Genomic DNA, 10,000 nt, shown 5'->3' with positions numbered 1-10,000 from the left:
AGGGTGGTGGTATGCTCGGCCCCCCCCCTCTGGATGTTTAAACTGACTTCCATGGACCCCGGTGATGCGAATTTGATGCCCGAGGAGTGACTCACCTCTGGGCTAAGGGTGGTGGTATGCTCGGCCCCCCCTCTGGAGGTCTAAACTGACTTCCATGGACCCCGGTGATGCGAATTTGATGCCCGAGGAGTGACTCACCTCTGGGCTAAGGGTGGTGGTATACTCGGCCCCCCCTCTGGAGGTCTCGAATGACTTCCATGGACCCCGGTGATGCGAATTTGATGCCCGATGAGGAGCACACCTCTGGGCTAAGGGTGGTGGTATGCTCGGCCCCCCCCTCTGGATGTTTAAACTGACTTCCATGGACCCCGGTGATGCGAATTTGATGCCCGAGGAGTGACTCACCTCTGGGCTAAGGGTGGTGGTATGCTCGGCCCCCCCTCTGGAGGTCTAAACTGACTTCCATGGACCCCGGTGATGCGAATTTGATGCCCGAGGAGTGACTCACCTCTGGGCTAAGGGTGGTGGTATACTCGGCCCCCCCTCTGGAGGTCTCGAATGACTTCCATGGACCCCGGTGATGCGAATTTGATGCCCGATGAGGAGCACACCTCTGGGCTAAGGGTGGTGGTATGCTCGGCCCCCCCTCTGGAAGTCTAAACTGACTTCCATGGACCCCGGTGATGCGAATTTGATGCCCGAGGAGTGACTCACCTCTGGGCTAAGGGTGGTGGTATGCTCGGCCCCCCCTCTGGAGGTCTCGAATGACTTCCATGGACCCCGGTGATGCGAATTTGATGCCCGATGAGGAGCACACCTCTGGGCTAAGGGTGGTGGTATGCTCGGCCCCCCCTCTGGAAGTCTAAACTGACTTCCATGGACCCCGGTGATGCGAATTTGATGCCCGAGGAGTGACTCACCTCTGGGCTAAGGGTGGTGGTATGCTCGGCCCCCCCCTCTGGAGGTCTCGAATGACTTCCATGGACCCCGGTGATGCGAATTTGATGCCCGATGAGGAGCACACCTCTGGGCTAAGGGTGGTGGTATGCTCGGCCCCCCCTCTGGAAGTCTAAACTGACTTCCATGGACCCCGGTGATGCGAATTTGATGCCCGAGGAGTGACTCACCTCTGGGCTAAGGGTGGTGGTATGCCCAGCCCCCCCTCTGGAGGTCTCGAATGACTTCCATGGACCCCGGTGAAGCGTATTTCATGCCCGATGAGGAGCACACCTCTGGGCTAAGGGTGGTGGTAAGCCCGGCCCCCCCTCTCTGGAGGTCTAGATTGACTTCCATGGACCCCGGTTAAGCGTATTTCATGCCCGAGGAGTGACGCCCTCTGGGCTAAGGGTGGTGGTATGCCCGGCCCCCCCTCTGGAGGTCTCCAAAACCTAAGTCGAGACTTCCATGGACCCCGGTTATCCGAATTTCATGCCCGAGGAGTGACGCCCTCTGGGCTTAGGGTGGTGGTAAGCCCGGCCCCACTCTCTGGAGGTCTAAACTGACTTCCATGGACCCCGGTGATCCGAATTTCATGCCCGAGGAGTGACGCCCTCTCGGCTAGGGTGGTGGTAAGTGCAGCCCCCCCTCTCTGGAGGTCTAAAATGACTTCCATGGACCCCGGTGAAGCGAATTTCATGCCCGAGGAGTGACGCCCTCTCGGCTAGGGTGGTGGTAAGCCAGGCCCCCCCTCTCTGGAGGTCAAAACTGACTTCCATGGACCCCGGTATAGCGTATTTCATGCCCGAGGAGTGACGCCCTCTGGGCTAAGGGTGGTGGTATGCCCGGCCCCCCCTCTGGAGGTCTCCAAAACCTAAGTCGAGACTTCCATGGACCCCGGTTATCCGAATTTCATGCCCGAGGAGTGACGCCCTCTGGGCTTAGGGTGGTGGTAAGCCCGGCCCCACTCTCTGGAGGTCTAAACTGACTTCCATGGACCCCGGTTATCTGAATTTCATGCCCGAGGAGTGACGCCCTCTGGGCTTAGGGTGGTGGTAAGCCCGGCCCCACTCTCTGGAGGTCTAAACTGACTTCCATGGACCCCGGTTATCCGAATTTCATGCCCGAGGAGTGATGAACCTCTGGGCTAAGGGTGGTGGTAAGTGCAGCCCCCCCTCTGGAGGTTTCCAAAACCTAAGTCGAGACTTCCATGGACCCCGGTGATGCGAATTTCAAGCCCGAGGAGTGGTGCCCTCTGGGCTAAGGGTGGTGGTAAGCCCGGCCCCCCCCTCTCTGGAGGTCTAAAAGGACTTCCATGGACCCCGGTATAGCGTATTTCATGCCCGAGGAGTGACGCCCTCTGGGCTTAGGGTGGTGGTAAGTGCAGCCCCCCCTCTGGAGGTTTCCAAAACCTAAGTCGAGACTTCCATGGACCCCGGTGATGCGAATTTCAAGCCCGAGGAGTGGTGCCCTCCGGGCTAAGGGTGGTGGTAAGCCCGGCCCCCCCTCTCTGGAGGTCTAAACTGACTTCCATGGACCCCGGTGTAGCGTATTTCATGCCCGAGGAGTGACGCCCTCTGGGCTTAGGGTGGTGGTAAGCCAGGCCCCCCCCCTCTCTGGAGGTCAAAATTGACTTCCATGGACCCCGGTTATCCGAATTTTATGCCCGAGGAGTGACGCCCTCTGGGCTAAGGGTGGTGGTAAGTCCGGCTCCCACCCTCTGGATGCGTTCAAAACCTAAGTCGAGACTTCCATGGACCCCGGTGATGCGAAGTGACATGCCCGAAGAGTGGTGCCTTCTGGGCTAAGGTTGTGATAAGCCCGGTCTCTCCTCTGGAGGTCTGTGGTTTTAAAGTGAATATTTTCTAAGTCCCTCACCTGAGATTTTAAGAGAATCAGGACCCTCCTCAAGCCTCGTAGCGAGTCCGAGGGAGGTTCATCGTTGTCGGCTATGCGAAAGGGGTTCAGACGCCTCTAATCCTGTGGGCATATGGTTTCTCAGCCTGGTGCCGTCGGGATATTAGGGAGGCATTAAATCAGACGTAAGTTTGGGTAACAGCGATGCGAAACGCTATGCCCAAAGGAGTGGCTTCCCGATGGGCTTGAAATAATGGGAATGTCCGCTCTGCTTCCCTGGATGTGTTCAAAACCTAAGTCGAGACATCCGTAGACCCCGTTGATGCGAATTCCATGCCCGAGGAGTGACGCCCTCTGGGCTTAAGGGTGGTGGTAAGACCGGCCCCACTCTCTGGAGGTTAAGGGTGGTGGTAAGACCGGCCCCACTCTCTGGAGGTCTAAACTGACTTCCATGGACCCCGGTGATTCGAATTTCAAGCCCGAGGAGGTGCACACCTCCGGGCTAAGGGGATGGTTTGGGTGGCCTCCCCTCTGGATGTGTTCAAAACCTAAGTTGAGACATCCATAGACCCCGGTAATCCGAATTTCATGCCCGAGGAGTGACGCCCTCTGGGCTTAAGAGTGGTGGTAAGACCGGCCCCACTCTCTGGAGGTCTAAACTGACTTCCATGGACCCCGGTGATGCGAATTTCATGCCCGAGGAGTGGCGCCCTCTGGGCTAAGAGTGGTGGTAAGACCGGCCCCACTCTCTGGATGTCTAAAATGACTTCCATGGACCCCGGTGATTCGAATTTGAAGCCCGAGGAGGTGCACACCTCCGGGCTAAGGGGATGGTTTGGGTGGCCTCCCCTCTGGATGTGTTCAAAACCTAAGTTGAGACATCCATAGACCCCGGTAATCCGAATTTCATGCCCGAGGAGTGACGCCCTCTGGGCTTAAGGGTGGTGGTAAGACCGGCCCCACTCTCTGGATGTCTAAAATGACTTCCATGGACCCCGGTGATGCGAATACACAAGCCCGAGGAGTGGCACACCTCTGGGCTAAGGGGATGGTTTGGGTTGCCTCCCCTCTGGAGGTCTAAAAATGACTTCCATAGACCCCGGCGAAGCGAATTTAAAGCCCGAGGACTGGCACCCCTCTGGGCTAAGGGGATGGTTAGGGTGGCCTCCCCTCTGGATGTCTAAAATGACTTCCATGGACCCCGGTGATGCGAATACACAAGCCCGAGGATTGGCACACCTCTGGGCTAAGGGGATGGTTTGGGTTGCCTCCCCTCTGGAGGTCTAAAAATGACTTCCATAGACCCCGGCGAAGCGAATTTAAAGCCCGAGGACTGGCACCCCTCTGGGCTAAGGGGATGGTTAGGGTGGCCTCCCCTCTGGATGTCTAAAATGACTTCCATGGACCCCGGTGATGCGAATACACAAGCCCGAGGAGTGGCACACCTCTGGGCTAAGGGGATGGTTTGGGTTGCCTCCCCTCTGGAGGTCTAAAAAATGACTTCCATAGACCCCGGCGAAGCGAATTTAAAGCCCGAGGACTGGCACCCCTCTGGGCTAAGGGTGGTGGTTAATCCGGCCCCCCCTTCTGGATGTGTTCAAAACCTAAGTCGAGACATCCATGGACCCCCGGTGATGCGAAGTGACATGCCCGAGGAGTGACGCCCTCTGGGCTAAGGTTGTGATAAGCCCGGTCTCTCCTCTGGAGGTCTGTGGTTTTAAAGTGAAAATTTTCTAAGTCCCTCACCTGAGATTTTAAGAAAATCAGGACCCTCCTCAAGCCTCGTAGCGAGTCCGAGGGAGGTTCATCGTTGTCGGCTATGCGAACGAGGTTCCAACGCCTCAAATCCTGTGGGCATATGGTTTCTCAGCCTGGTGCCGTCGGGATATTAGGGAGGCATTAAATCAGACGTAAGTTTGGGTAACAGCGATGCGAAACGCTATGCCCAAAGGAGTGGCTTCCCGATGGGCTTGAAATAATGGGAATGTCCGCTCTGCTTCCCTGGATGTGTTCAAAACCTAAGTCGAGACATCCGTAGACCCCGTTGATGCGAATTCCATGCCCGAGGAGTGGCACACCTCTGGGCTAAGGGTTGGTGGTAAGTCAGGCCCCACCCTCTGGAGGTTTTCAAAACCTAAGTCGAGACCTCCGTAGACCCCGGTGATGCGAATACCGAAGCCCGAGGACTGGCACCCCTCTGGGCTAGGGTGGGGATAAGATATGCCCCCACCCTCTGGAGGTTTTCAAAACCTAAGTCGAGACCTCCGTAGACCCCGGTGATGCGAAATGACATGCCCGAGGACTGGCACCCCTCTGGGCTAGGGTGGGGATAAGATATGCCCCCACCCTCTGGAGGTTTTTAAAACCTAAGTCGAGACCTCCATAGAACCCCGGTGATGCGAAGTGACATGCCCGAGGACTGGCACCCCTCTGGGCTAGGGTGGTGGTTAATCCGGCCCCACCTCTGGAGGTTTTCAAAACCTAAGTCGAGACCTCCATAGACCCCGGTGATGCGAATACCGAAGCCCGAGGACTGGCACCCCTCTGGGCTAGGGTGGTGGTTAATCCGGCCCCCCCTCTGGAGGTTTTCAAAACCTAAGTCGAGACCTCCATAGACCCCGGTGATGCGAATACCGAAGCCCGAGGACTGGCACCCCTCTGGGCTAAGGGGATGGTTTGGGTGGCCTCCCCTTCAATCCCGATGATTCGTTCGATATATGCCCAGGGAGGTGAACACTTCTCTGGGCGTGAGGGGGTCGAGCGTATGAGGGTTGTACCCCGTTATGGTTCCTACTATAAACGAATCCGAGCGGCGGGTCCACAGGCCACCGACCACCTGCCCACTTGCGGGGTGGGTGCGACGGGCCGCCCGCCGGCAGTTGTCCCCGTTCCTAACCTAACTCTTGCCCGTGCGCGAGTCGAAAGGGGCATACAAACCCCCGAGGCGAAGACCGGCGTTCCGCTTGGTCTAATGTGGGATCTCCCAGATTTTCCCCTCCGCGGGGACTTGGGAGCGCACCACCGGGCCCCCGCGCTGGAAACGGCCGGAGGCAAAGAGCGCATTAGAGGTGTCACGGATCGGTCTTTTTAAACGGACCGCGGCTGGAAGTTCGCAGGGGAAGAGGCGCTCGGTTTACGGTTCCCGGGCCCCGACCCCCTTCGTCTTCTTAAATCGAGAAAACTAACCGTAGGCTCCGGGGGGGCGAATCGTAAAACCTTTGCCGACCTCCTCGCACTGCGAGGGGGCCAGGATTTGCGGCTTGTCCGCGTATCGGTCCTACCAAGGACCGCGGCTGGAAGTTCGCAGGGGAAGAGGCGCTCGGTTTACGGTTCCCGGGCCCCGACCCCCTTCGTCTTCTTAAATCGAGAAAACTAACCGTAGGCTCCGGGGGGCGAATCGTAAAACCTTTGCCGACCTCCTCGCACTGCGAGGGGGCCAGGATTTTGCGGCTTGTCCGCGTATCGGTCCTACCAAGGACCGCGGCTGGAAGTTCGGTGGTGAGCCCTCGACCTTACGAGATTGGGGGCAAAACCCTTCGTCTTCTGAACATCAGACGGCTCCGGGGGGGGCGTACCGTAAAACCTATGCCGACCTCCTCGCGCTTTGAGGGGGCCAGGAAATTCTCTTCCATTCTCTTCCCTTAAACGGACGTCCTTTACGCCCGTTCGAAATGCGGCATACCCGGAGCACCAGGGGCAGGCTTCTAATCCGAAATAATACCGGCTTTTAGAACGATCCTCCCCGCCACGTGCTCCAGCCTCCATGGCTCGTGGACCCCCCGTAACAGGGGGTCCGCTTGTCCCAGAATCGTTCCGAGGGAGACTTAGCCGATCCGTCGGTCTAATTTCCACCGCAGTTTGGGTCCGTTAAAAGGTCCGAGTCGGTGGTGCCTTAGGGTCGGGATCCTATTGAGGGAAGGAACCGGCCCCTAGCCTGCACCGTCCGGGCCTTGAATCGTACATTTTCCAAGTAGTCAAACCCCCGATTGCAGACCCACCTCCGGGGGGTCTCGTTCGAAAAGCCTTTCCGCGGTGCGCGTCTCTTCCTCCTTCGGGGGGTCGAGTTCCACGCACCACCGACTCTCTCTCTTTCCCCAAGCCGGGTTTGAGTACCAGAGGGATCGGCCTGGTTGATCCTGCCAGTATCATATGCTTGTCTCAAAGATTAAGCCATGCAAGTCTAAGTACACACGGGCGTTGGTACAGTGAAACTGCGAATGGCTCATTAAATCAGTTATGGTTCCTTTGATCGCTCCACACGTTACTTGGTATAACTGTGGTAATTCCAGAGCTAATACATGCAAACGAAGCGTTGGAAGTGGGGGTGCCGTTTCGAGGTGGTCGGTGACTGGTTCACCTTCCCCCCTCGGCGCCCCCCACGGATACGTGCATTTATCAGAACCAAAAAACCCCCTCCCGACTCCGGTCGGGTCCGCTTTGGTGACTCTAGATAACCTTTGGCCGATCGCAGAGCCCTTCGGGGCGGCGACGTCTCATTCGAGTGTCTGCCCTATCAACTTTCGACGGTAGTCTACGGGACTACGTGTGGTGACCACGGGTAACGGGGAATCTGGGTTCGATTCCGGAGAGGGAGCCTGAGAAACGGCTACCACATCCAAGGAAGGCAGCAGGCGCGCAAATTACCCATTCCCGACACGGGGAGGTAGTGACGAAAAATATCGGTGCGAGGCCCCGTTTGAAGGTTTCGGGACCGAAATGAACTCAATCTACGTCCGTGGGTGAGGACCCATTGGAGGGCAAGTCTGGTGCCAGCAGCCGCGGTAATTCCAGCTCCAATAGCGTATGTTAACGTTGCTGCAGTTAAAAAGCTCGTAGTTGGATCCGGGGACGGGTCCCGGCTGCCGGGCCTCTGCCCGTCCGGACTTCGCGGTGGGAAGCTGCCCCTCTCCGGGGGGGTTGGGGACCCCCCGCGGGTCTCTGGGTGGAGGTCGCGGGACCTTGTCCCTACTCATCCGGTGTCCTCTGCTCCCTTCCTCCGCGGAGAGGCCCTTAGCTGGGTCGTCCGCCGCGGTTGAATACGTGGGGGGCGGAAGGGTCCGGTGCGTTTACTTTGAACAAAACAGAGTGCTCAAAGCAGGCCGAAGCGTGCCTTGAATGGACTGAGCTAGGAATAATGGAATAAGGCCTTCCCATGGGGGGCGAGTCGGAGCTCTTCGGCGAGGCGGCCGGGCGGGGCCGTTTTCTGGCCGCCGCACGGTTCCCCGAGCCGGGGGGGTATCCGACCGCTCTCTTGGTCCTATTTCGTGGGTTTGACGGACCAAAGGTCATGATTAAGAGGGACGGCCGGGGGCATTCGTAAGAGGGACGGCCGGGGGCATTCGTACCGCACCGAGAGAGGTGAAATTCGTAGACCGGTGCGGGACGGACAAAAGCGAAGGCATTTGCCAAGAATGTTTTCATTAATCAAGAACGAAAGTCGGAGGATCGAAGACGATCAGGTACCGTCGTAGTTCCGACCGTAAACTATGCCGACCCGCGATCCGGCGGCGTTGGGTTAACGACTATGACCCGCCGGGCAGCGTCCGGGAAACCACGAGTCTTTGGGCTCTGGGGGGAGTACGGTTGCAAAGCTGAAACTTAAAGGAATTGACGGAAGGGCACCACCAGGAGTGGAGCTTGCGGCTTAATTTGACTCAACGCGGGGAACCTAACCCGGCCCGGACACGGTAAGGATTGACAGATTGACGGCTCTTTCTCGATTCTGTGGGTGGTGGTGCATGGCCGTTGGTAGTTCGTGGAGCGATTCGTCTGGTCAATTCCGGTAACGAACGAGATCCCATCCTTTAAGTAGTTACACGGCCCCTCTCCTGGGTCGGACTCTATCCCCGAAGGTCCCCGTTCGCGGGGGGTCCCCATCGGGGTGGGGGTGTTGGGGGTTTCGGCGGGGGTCCGGTTCTACCCCGGATCGGTTCGGGGAGGTGATGCGGTTGACGGGGGTTCAGTTCTGCGTCGAGTGGGTGGCTCCGGCCTCTCCCCTTCGCGTTCGGTTCCCTCCCCGATGCCGTCCGCACCTCGTTCCGCTCTCCGGGTGTGGGTTGTCCGTCCTTCGCCTTCGCCTTCCCTCTCCCCTCCCCGGTGCCCTCCCGCTTACCGCGGGCCTGAAGGTTGGGGTTCGCCCGGTGGGAATCAGCGGTCGGTGGCTAAACTTCTTAGAGCGATTTGTGGCACAGAAGCCACTTGAGAAATGGAGCAATAACAGGTCTGTGATGCCCTTAGAAGTCCGGGGTCGCACGTGAGCTACAATGGCTGGTTCAACATGTAAGTTACCCTACGCCGAGAGGTGCGGGCAATCCTATGAACGCCATTCCCCGCTGGGGACAGGGGATTGCAACTATTCCCCTCGAACGAGGAATTCCAAGTAGGCGCGGGTCACCAGCCCGCGTCGATTAAGTCCCTGCCCTTTGTACACACCGCCCGTCGCTACTACCGATCGGATGCCTCGGTGAGGTCCTCGGACCGTCCCCGGGGCGGCCCTCGAACGGGGGTCGCCTCCGGGCGATGGGAAGTCGATCGAACCCGGACATCTAGAGGGAGTAAAAGTCGTAACAAGGTTTTCGTAGGGGAACCTGCGGAAGGATCAATAACGGTGACCTGGCCGCGGTCGGCGCCCGCCGTCCGTGCCGGTTGTCGAGTCGGACTCGAGAGGCCGAACCTCCCCCCCGGCGGGTACCTTCAAGGTATGGACCGCAGAAGCCTCGTACCTTTCGTCGTCGGCCGACGTGAGTCTCTCCCCCCTCCGGGTGGGTGGACGTAGCGAGCCGGCTTCGGAACTCGGGGTTATGCGAGGACCGCCTTAGGTGCATAGGTACCCCGGTCCGCCCCTCCCGTTCGCGGGGGGAAGAGTGGCGCCGGAGCCGCCCGCCGGGTAGTTAAACCCAAAAAACCATTGATCGTTGAAGGCTTGATTGTGCGTGCGCGAGTCAAAGGGGCTTACTCACCCCCAGGGCGTTGGCCGGTGCTCGCCGGCCTCGGTGGGATCTCCCTGAACCCATCCCCCCGGCACAGGGGGCGGTGGTGGACGGGAGCGTACCGCCGGGCGAAACTCTTTCCCCTCACGGGGTTAGAGCGGAGCTTAAGAGCGCATGCAAAATACCCCCGATGTTGGCTTCGCAGAGACGGACCGTATAATAGTCTAAGGCCGGTGCGCGAGTTGAAGGGGCCTCACGAACCCCGGATGCGTTTATAA

This window comes from Hoplias malabaricus, chromosome Y (assembly GCF_029633855.1).
Source record: "Hoplias malabaricus isolate fHopMal1 chromosome Y, fHopMal1.hap1, whole genome shotgun sequence".
In the NCBI taxonomy this organism is placed as follows: Eukaryota; Metazoa; Chordata; class Actinopteri; order Characiformes; family Erythrinidae; genus Hoplias; species Hoplias malabaricus.
The sequence above is the reverse complement of the archived record's forward strand: the minus strand, read 5'-3'. Positions refer to the sequence as shown.